The sequence below is a fragment of the Scaptodrosophila lebanonensis genome, unplaced genomic scaffold (assembly GCF_003285725.1).
Source record: "Scaptodrosophila lebanonensis strain 11010-0011.00,11010-0021.00 unplaced genomic scaffold, SlebRS2 tig00001415-arrow-pilon, whole genome shotgun sequence".
Lineage (NCBI taxonomy): Eukaryota > Metazoa > Arthropoda > Insecta > Diptera > Drosophilidae > Scaptodrosophila > Scaptodrosophila lebanonensis.
In genome coordinates this window covers 9,860,905-9,871,219 of record NW_022060742.1, presented here as the reverse complement: position 1 = coordinate 9,871,219, position 10,315 = coordinate 9,860,905, and positions in this window count along the sequence as shown.

The window sequence follows — 10,315 nt, the reverse complement described above, 5'->3', positions numbered from 1 at the left end:
TGAGTGAATTGTTATCCCCTAAAAGGCAAATAACTCCCAACAAATTAAGGCAGTGCAACGAGGGCTACTATGAGTGAGTGGACTAACATACTGAATTCTGATCTGCCTTTTTATTTCGTAATTTATATGCAAATAGTATCTGCTGGTATCGTTAAAGAACGGAAAGAAAGATAAGAGTTGCTTGGTAAAAGTTTTCTACGAATTACTTAACCTGCCCTCGCACATACTTAGCTACGGCAATTCGTTACGCTTCATTACTCACTGTACTTGTTATTTTTATGATTATTTATTGGCAATATCGCGGCGGCTGCGGCAACAACAATAAACATTTCGGCAGCCGCCGTCGGCGACAGCAACAACCGAAGAAATACAAGAAAGAAAAAAACAAAATAATAACAAAATATCAGCTAAAGACAACGTCATTCATCACATAAAATTTACTTAATGAAATTAATAAATAAATTATGATATAAATCTTGTACAGTCGCTGGCACGACGCGACTGCTGTTGCTGCTGCTGCTGCCGGGGCCGCCAACGTGGCTGCTGTTGTTGTTGCAACATTTTTATTAAAAGCTCTAAATTATTGGCAGCCACATGCAACGCCACTCCGTTGCTGCATTGACTTGCCTGGTGCGAATCGATCGGTGAGGACAAAGCAATCGACTGGTCAGCCAGTCAGCCAATAACAACAACAAGCAAGAACAACAAGCAACAACAACGAACAACATTAACAAGCAAATGTCAATTTTGTTTTTATTTTTATTTTTTTTTCGTATTTCGGCAACTCTTTGCTATTTCTGTGTCTCTTAGTTAATAATTTTTGTTCATGTTGCCGCCACCGATGCGCGTGCGCAGAATGGCCGGCGGCCTAGACAAATCAACAACAACAACAGCAAGCGCTACAAGCTTTTACGTAATATACCGAACTGTTTTCAATTAATTAAATCCAGTATTATTTTGCTCTTTCGGATAAAGTCCTTTAACCATCTCAAGGTGCACTCTGCAAGTATAGAACTTTTATTTACAACCTTATTGTATTTTTGATGTAAATTTAATAAATTTGTGTACAAATTGTTTGCCAATCAGGGCATAGTTTTAGTTGCACTACTAAAGTTTCATAAATTTCATAAGTCCACCATATTCGCTAGATCTGGCCCCCACCGACTTCTGACTACAAACTTGAAGAGATGGATACAAGAAAAGCGGCTTTTCTCAAATGATAATGAAAAAACGCATTTTGAGAAGTTAGATAGGGAGCCCAATGTGTTAAAGATTTATCGCCATTTAAAACTTAATCAGTTAAAGAACAAGAGAATTAAAAAGGAAAAAACGAAAAAATCCTTTCTTGAGAGTTGATTTACGAACGCAACAGATGCATGATAGTTATCAGATCAAAGCTTATGAGAGCTTAAAAACAATAGTTTTTGTATCAATTTGTTTATGTGTTGTTTAAATCAAGTTCAAAGATTGTTCTTCTTATACGTTTTCATGATTAAATATTAAAATCTGGCCCCCACCGACTTCTGACTATTTCCAAACTTGAACGGATGGATAGATGGATTAGAAAAGCGGTTTTGCACAAATGATAATAAAAAAAAACGCATTTTGAGAAGATAGGTAAGGAGCCCTATATGTTAAAGATTTATCACCATTTAAAAATTATTTAGATGAAGAAAAAAAAGAGAATTTAAAAAAAAAACATTTTTTCCATCTCGGCAGTTATTTAAGGCAAAGAGAAATCCTTTCTTGAGAGTTGATTTACGAACGCAACAGATGCATGATATCAGATCAAAGCTCTCATAGTAAGCATAAAAATCAGCTTTTATTTTAAAGCCTTTATAGTTGTGTGCCTAAAATTTAAATCAAGTTCAACAATTCTTCTTATACGTTTTCATGATTAAATATTAAAAGTTGCACCAATATCTTCAAGTAAAAACTTTTCTAATACACGCACACAATTATGTTGATTGGCCAAATAGTTTATTATCAAATGGCACTCAAGGGTATATAGCTTCGTTGCAGCTGAAGATTAACTTTAACATTCGTTTTCCATAGCTTTTCCTCTCGCATATTTTCGTATTTGGCTTTTCTGCGGGCAGTTGATAAATTGTTGCTGTTGTCTTGTGGTCAACGGTACGGTTTTTCTTTTTTGTGGCAGCGCCACGTAAATGTGTCAAATATTGACAATTTATATGAATTGGTCATAGATGCAGGGAGCGCGAGAAAAAAGTCCATTTTCGTACTAGCAAGAAATATGAGTTAAAATCGTTTTTTAGGTCGCTGGCAATTTTTTGCGTTTCGTATTGCTGCGTTGCACTTTTGATTGCTGTTGTTTGTTAGTGTTGCCATTGCTGTTGTTCTTGTTGTTTAAACATACATACATACATACATATATAGATTTTTGTTGTTGTCTTTGTTGCTGTGGCGGTTGCTGTTAACAGGAGATTGTTATTTGCTCCCCGCTGTGCGTACACCGCAAACTGGACAACTTAATTTGGCTAAAGTCGCTTGTTAGTGTTGCTGCTGCCTTTGCAGCTGATGGTGTTGCCATTTGTGTTGTTGTCATTCCTCTTGTTGCTGTTGTTGGTATTGTTGTTGCTGCCATTTTTGTTGTTTCTGTTGCGGTTCGGCCTGTGATTGTTGCTATTGGTGTTGCCGTTGCTGTCGCGGTTTGCGGTCCGTTCACCACATCAATGTTGCACATATGACTGGCCGACAAGACTACAAGCGAATGAGTCCAGACACTTCTGGCTTTTTAATTCAAAGCAATTAGACAAGTTTCCGCATTCATGTAACGCAAATTGGCAAATCAGCACAAAGCAGCAGCAACAGAAACAGGCAGACGCGAAGAGAAAGATAACTAACTAGAGGTTTTTGATTTCCAAGCAATTCTTGTTAAATCCATACTATATGAGTGTCATAGTTAATGTTTTATTTGAGATTTTATGATTTTATGATGCAGACATTAATTTGTATTAGTTAATATTTTTAAAAGAGACAATTCACTTCAGATGAAGCCCTCATCTTAAACTTAATAATTACATGAAAGTATAGGTTTGTTGTAAGCGAAGAAAGACGTAGAAACCTGGTTGCCTACAAAAGGCTTTTAAATGGCCAAATATTTCCTCTACAAAACTAATTACGTACACACAGTCCCAACCCAAGCAATTGTTCTTGTTAACTGCACAAAATATGAGTGCCATAGTAAATGTTTTATTTGGGATTTTATTTCAGCCACTAATTTAAATGATGCAGATGATATTCATTTGTATTAGTTAATATTTTTAAAAGAGACAATTCACTTCTTTTCTTAAACTTCATAATGGTTTGTAAGCGAAGAAAGGCGTAGAGTCCTGGTTGCCTACAAAAGGCTTTTAAATAGCCAAATATTTCCTCTACAAAACTAATTATGCACACACAGTCCCAAATGGACAAATAGCCTAAAGCATATCTTAATAGTCTCCTTATATTAATATTTTACTAGTTAGGTTAAAGGTGTGTTTTCGAACATAAGGTTTGGTGAATGGTGAATAAATAACTGATTTATAAATATAAAAAAGGAGCAAGAAGTTTTCTTAAATTTGATGGACAATACTATCAAGCACTTTTGAACTCCTCTTGAACGAGCAAACGTCAAAGTCTCTTTAGCTTATTTATATTTAAGCTGATAAAGAAAACTGCCATTTTATCAATATTGAAATCAAAATTTCAAAAATTAAAGCCTTTTCGTAGAATTAACTACCAGATTAGCAGAGCAGAGATAAAACCATTCATCTGGAAAATAAACATTTTATAGTTGATATTAATCATTATAATTGGAGACAGTCTAAAACGAGTTAATCATCTTCCAGGGAAACTTATTCTTATTAAGTGCTTCTATGTCTTTTCGTATAGTTAATTGCCAGATTAGCAGAGCAGAGATCAAACTGTTCATCTGGCAAATAAACATTTTATAGTTGATCATTATCTTTATAATTAGAGACAGTCTACAACGATTTAATCATCCTCCAAGGAAACTTGTTCTTACCTTATTAATATTATTAATATATTAATAATCCTTTTAACTTATTTTCATTTTTCTATGTTAACTATTGTGAACAAATATAACCAGCTATATTGTAATCTTGTTTATCGACTGCAAAGTAATTAACGCCACATGCAATCTCTGGGACTTTAACAAAACAGAAAAATTCCCATAAAGTGGTGTTAACTGCTTCGTTAGTTAATGTATATTCATGCTTAAAAAAATATAGTTCAATTTCATTTTGTTTTCTTTTAATTTATAAATTATTTTTAATTTTTTCATAATTAACCGTTCTTTTAAACATTTCCAATAGCTTTCTAATAATCAAGGCGGATAATGAACCTTCTTTCAATAGGTCGGTGTCCGTTATAGCTATGCTTTGGTTCGCTTACTTTAAATACTTTTCTCATTCTCATAGTTGGAAAATTATTCGTCCGCAATTCTTTCCACTACTCCAAAAACTGAAACTTTTCCCATAGGCGGAAGGGAAGGCATTCAAATGAGTCCTTGTACCTTTAATTGCACACACATTTGATTAATTTGCCAACTTTTTCTTGGCTTAATAATGACAACATAAATAACAAGTCCCGATGCAGTTGTTTGCATTTTTTCTGCAACTCCTAGACAGCGGCGGCATTTTGCCATTTGCGCGCCAAGTGTTGCAACAATTGCTGCAACTGCAGCAACACTTTTGTTATGTTGTCGCGTCACATGCAACAAACGACATTTATCATGTTAACCTTTGAAGTGCATTTGTCTAGACGTCTTCAACGAGATTTTTGCTGTCGTTGTTGTTGTTGTTGTTGCTGTTGTTGTTCTGCTTGTCGCTTGCCGTTGGTGTTTTCCGCTTTTGCCAACTGGATGGCAGTTATGACGCAACGTCATAGAAGAGAATATAAAAAAAGGAGTAAACGCCCAGGGAAAACCCGACAAGGCAAAAAAGAATCATAATAATTTGTAATAAATTAACGCCTGGTGTGCAACGCCGCCAACACACATCCTACGGCGTATGTGTTGGGTGTGTTGAGTGTGTCTCTCTGTCTCTCTCTGTGTGTGTGTGTGTGATAGCTTGGCAAGGATTTGAAACGGCAACTGCAAGTCGTCGTCATCTTCATTAAGTCACAGCGCGTCGTTGTTGTTGCTCTCAAGTGCAAGACACACTCACACTCACTGGCAAAACACAGGCCATCCCCGCCAGCCCCGCCAGCAAGTCCTTTTGTCTAATTTTACGCTGTCGCTGTCTCTGCAGCGCGCTCATCAAACTTTGACGCGCGTCCCCGGCGAGTAATTCATCATTTTGTGTGACGCACTGATGCCCCATTCAGCGACTCCTTGGACGTAGCACATAAATTCTCAAGTGCCAAATGCTACATACGATTTCTTCCCATTCCTGTTCTTTATAGTATTCGTATGTGCCGCGTAAATCGCAGGCTTCGCTCTTTTGACGCGCCTCTAACTTCTGGCAATGGCGTGACAATCACCTTTCCTCAAGCACCGCTCCAAAGAGGCAGCAATAGGGGCAGCGACGCAGGCAGCGCAGTCGTTGCTTGCATCGTCGTCGTCATCGTCGTTAGCTGCTAATTATTCAAATTAATTGTTTCGCTCGAAAGACACGCGCACGCGCAGCTCAAACGCCAATCAACAACGACGACAGTTGGGCCCACGGCCCAAACGACAACAGCAGCAACAACAACAACAGCGGCAGCAGCAGCAACAGCAATCGGCAATGGCGGCGGCAACACGAAAGCGCAGCAAAGACATTCATGCATTCATTCATGCATGTGTATGTGCATTTGTTGCCTGTTTGGCGTACTTGTTGCCAACTTTGTTGCCAGACTGTTGTTGTTGTTTTGTTGTTGGTCTGCCTGCATCTAACGAGCAACGATTAAAGCCCAAATGCAACAGCAACAACTGAAACAGCAGCAGCAGCAACAACAACAACAAACAGCAACATACCCATTACACTGACAGAAAAGTATTGTATGTATAATATTCAGCTCTTACGATTTCATCTCAGTATCTTTTTCAACTGCTCTGAGGAACTCTAAGGATCTTAATGATTTACGAGTGCTTTATAATCTTCTATGCAAATCATCTAAAATGTTACGATGTATTACAAGATTAGGATTGATCAGAAAATGAAATGATCAAAATATTCAGCTAGTACGATTTCCTTTCAATATATTCAAATAAGAAAACCCTGCTTCCCAGTCTCTTTTTCAACTGCTCTTAGGAACTCAAAGGATCTTAATGATTTACGAGTGCTTTATAATCTTCTATGCAAATCATCTATAATGTTACGATGTTTTACAAGATTAGAATTGATCAGCAAATGAAATGATCAAAATATTCAGCACGTACGATTTTATTTCAATATATTCAAAAAAGAAAACCCTGATTCCCAGTCTCTTTTTCAACTGCTCTGAGGAACTATAATGAACTCAAGTGCTTTATAATTTTCTATGCAAATCATCTAAAATGTTACGATGCAGTACAATACAATAAGATTGATCAGAAAATGAAGATAAGATTAAATTTCAATAAAAAATTGCAATTCAATGAACTCAAATCAACTGCAAAAGGAAACAATTAATGAAGTATAAGATCGGGAGGCAAACAGGATAAAAGTATTAGTATCTCTTTCTCAACAGCACAAATTTCAATAACAGTTCACTGTAATTCTTGGTCTCTGTTGTAAAGCTGCCAAGAGGATACAAACCCTTTCGATAGTATTTTATTTGAACTACGAGTATTTATGGTTTTTCTGAATTTCGATTTGATTCTGTTGTCTTAATGACCGATCCTGTCAACCAACCAAAAAAGTGTAATTTCAACCAAATATTTGCAATGCTACACAGATAAAATTATCGATAAACACCTAGATTAAGTTGTATTTGTACTTAAACATAAATTTAATTAACGTTATAAATATAACAGTATAATTAAAAAAAAAAAAAAAGTCGATAGAAATACACAATGACGAGCGTTATATTTGGTCGCATTTAACCAAATCTAATCTTCACTTTGCTAAGATTCTCAGAGGTATTGTATTTTTCGCCATATTCTGGAGTGTTGTTTAGGTATATGTATGATTAATTGTATTTGCCATTTCTGTGCTAGACCAAGTTCACCCAATCTATGTGCCTTGTAGGTCTAGTTAAGAGTAGTCCGTAGAGTTCAAAATTTCAAAGCCTAACTTAATATGATATTCTGACGATATTGACAGTTCCTTAATATGTCCGTTAGAGATTATTTATGCCTATATCTACTTTCGATAATACTCAGTGAAACTATGCATCTACCATGGCATAAGTTTCTCCATTTAACAGCTTACTAGCACAGTTTATTGTACTCGTTGATTTGATGAACTAAATAAGAAAGAAGATAAACTTAATCATTTTCTTTAAAATACAAATTAAATATAATAAAAATTGAATTTTCTTATGTCTATTCTTTTTTTTTATAACTCTAAGAAATATAATTTCTAATGTTTTTCTCTTTCTAAAGAGTGCCTCTCACCGTATATTTTATTTTGAAGCTGTCCGGATACCAAGAAATACTTTTTGAAAACATTCACCATTGCTGCCAAGTTTCCTAATGATTTAAGTATTTTTAAAGTCTGAGCTATAAGAATTAGTATGACGTAGAGGAAATCTTACTGGTGAGCTCATAGCCCCAATATCCAAAATTTTGCAAGTGTACAACAGTCATAAAAGTGCTGTAATTTCAGACTGGCTCCGGCTCTGCGTCTATCCCAGACTCGATATGTTACACATACGTCACTCGATGTGGGCATGGGCCTGGCTTCGGGCAGTCGCCTTTATTTATGCCTGCCTGGCAATCGTTCCCTGCACTACTCAGTCAGTTTGTTTCTGTGGCTCGGTTTTAATTGAGTTGTTGAGTGTCTATTGAGCTTGTATGTTAATTTCTGTTGCTGTAATTATTGTTGTTTGTAGGCATGTTTCGTTGACGTGGTCGTGTACTAAACTTTCTACTCCTTGCACTTCCTTTTAAGAGCAACCTGCCACAACTCACATACATACTTACAACGGCAGGAAAAACAAATAGAAATGCCATTTGAATGCACACTTTGACTTGCGAGTTCCAATTTAGGTCGTTCGGCGCAACATCTTGATGCCATTGGTAGGCTGGCATGACTGTCAGTTCCCAAGTCGATGTTATAGTCGCTGCCACAGCTGTGTGCCCTCAGTTTTTAGGGGGCTGTGCAAGCTGCCAGTAAATGTCTTGAAATAGGCGTTATGCAAGGCGGAACAATTTTATTAGATTTGGCAAGCATACAAATATGTTCTACATGTGATGGCTTTTCAGTTAGACATAATAACCAAAGGCTTAAAGCAGAAATAAGAGAATATGTACAAGAAGGAGTATATTTTTTTTTTCATAGTCACAAATCTTTTGTTTAATATACATTTTCTAACTTGTATCATAACTAAGGATCTAATGCTATTAAATTTGTCAATTTATTTTCGCGACTCGTACATATTTTGCTTTATACTTATGATGGAAAATAGTTAGATCCCGCAAAACTTGAATAATCCCCAATCTCTTTCGAGATTTAATAACTCAAAATTTGGGGTCACAAAAAAAAAAGCATCCGAAGTCGATGATTTGATGTTCAAGAATTTAAACATTTTATTTTGTACTCATCCACAAGAGAACATAAACTTATCACGAAAACATTCGTGAGGGAGTTGAGACACAATTGTGTAACCGAAAATGTTCAGCGTAAAAAGTCTGGGCTTAAAAAAAATACACAAACAATGGCGGAACATACTTTTTGGGAGACTGTCCAGCAAAGAACTTTCAATATTTAAATTTAATTCTCAACCTTCAAATGTAGAAAATTTCCCTATTTCATAGAATATCTTTTTTCGAAACAGATATCAACCCATGAACTTTCAATATTTCAATTTAATTCACAACATAACAAAAATGCACGAATTCACAACAACTTTAAAATGTAGAAATATGTCCGATTTCATAGAATATCTTATTTTCGAAACAGATATGAACTTATGAAGAAAAGCAACGCCAAGGTATAAAGACGGAAGATTTTCAAACGAAGTTTGGAATGACAGTTTAGGAACTGGTTTTTAAGTAAATAATGTTCCAATACAGGGCGTATGAGTAAACTAAACAGAAGTTAAGTGGTGTGGGGATCGTTGAATTCTTTTTATTAAATGAACCCCCGTGCTACCTTCGCTTTATTCACTCTAGTGGGGATATTAAGATTGAAGTTAGCTTGGAAGTTACTCCAAGATCTGCAATAGTACGATGAGAAATCATCTAAGCAGCACAGTCAAGTATTGATCGAACTCCTATATCATGTATCTACCATAGAAGCAATACGTTTATATAGAATTTAAAATCGAAGCCTCAAAGCTAAAGCACAAACTTGTTTGTAAAAGAGTTTGTATCTCGGCTCAGTGCTCAAATGAAGCTGCCACTTGGTGGAGAGAGCGACATTCCATGCGATCGAGTTGTTGTTGGTATTTTGCATGTTCCATTGACCGCTCATATAGTATTTTGATAAACGCCCATGACAATTTCCACAAAGGACGAGGAATGTAAGAATGGGGAGAGAGAAAAAAAAAACAGCAACGACAACTCCATTTGCCAACTGCCAACTGTGTTGGCCACCGTTGTTGGTTTATGTACTCGACCCTGTAAGCCCTGGAAACTGGAAGTAGCAAGCAACAGCTTTTAGATTAGCATCGATTTCTGGCTACCGTTGTAGAGCTTCTCGTCATTGTTGTTTCTGTTGTTGTTGTTGCTGTTTTTGTTGTCAAAAGCGGTTATTTGCTTAAATGGTAGGAAATCATGAAATGAAATGAAATCGCCAGGCAAAATTGGCTGCTCAGCCAAAAACGTCGACGATTATGATGGCTTTTGAATGCTTCGAAGCGAGGGACTTGCTGCGCAGGCGCAAAGGCAAAAAAAAACAACAAAAAACAAAAAGAAAACGCGAAGTAAAAACGACAGCGAAAACGTTTTTGGGATAAATGTTAAACGAATGTTTATGCAAATTAGAACTGATCGCCGCTTCTGTTTGATGTCCTTCGCAAAAAGAGTTGCTATGCTGTTGTTGTTCATGTTGCTGTTGCTGTTGGTGCTGGTGCTGGTATTGTTGTTGCCGATATTGCTCGCCATTGCCAGAGGGCCGCCGCTGTGGCACACAACTCTTTCTCCTCATTGATGGGATCAAACATTGGGCGAAGCGTTGCCAAAGCAGTTGTTGGCAACACGGGTAGCGGCTGCCAAGAGTTGAGA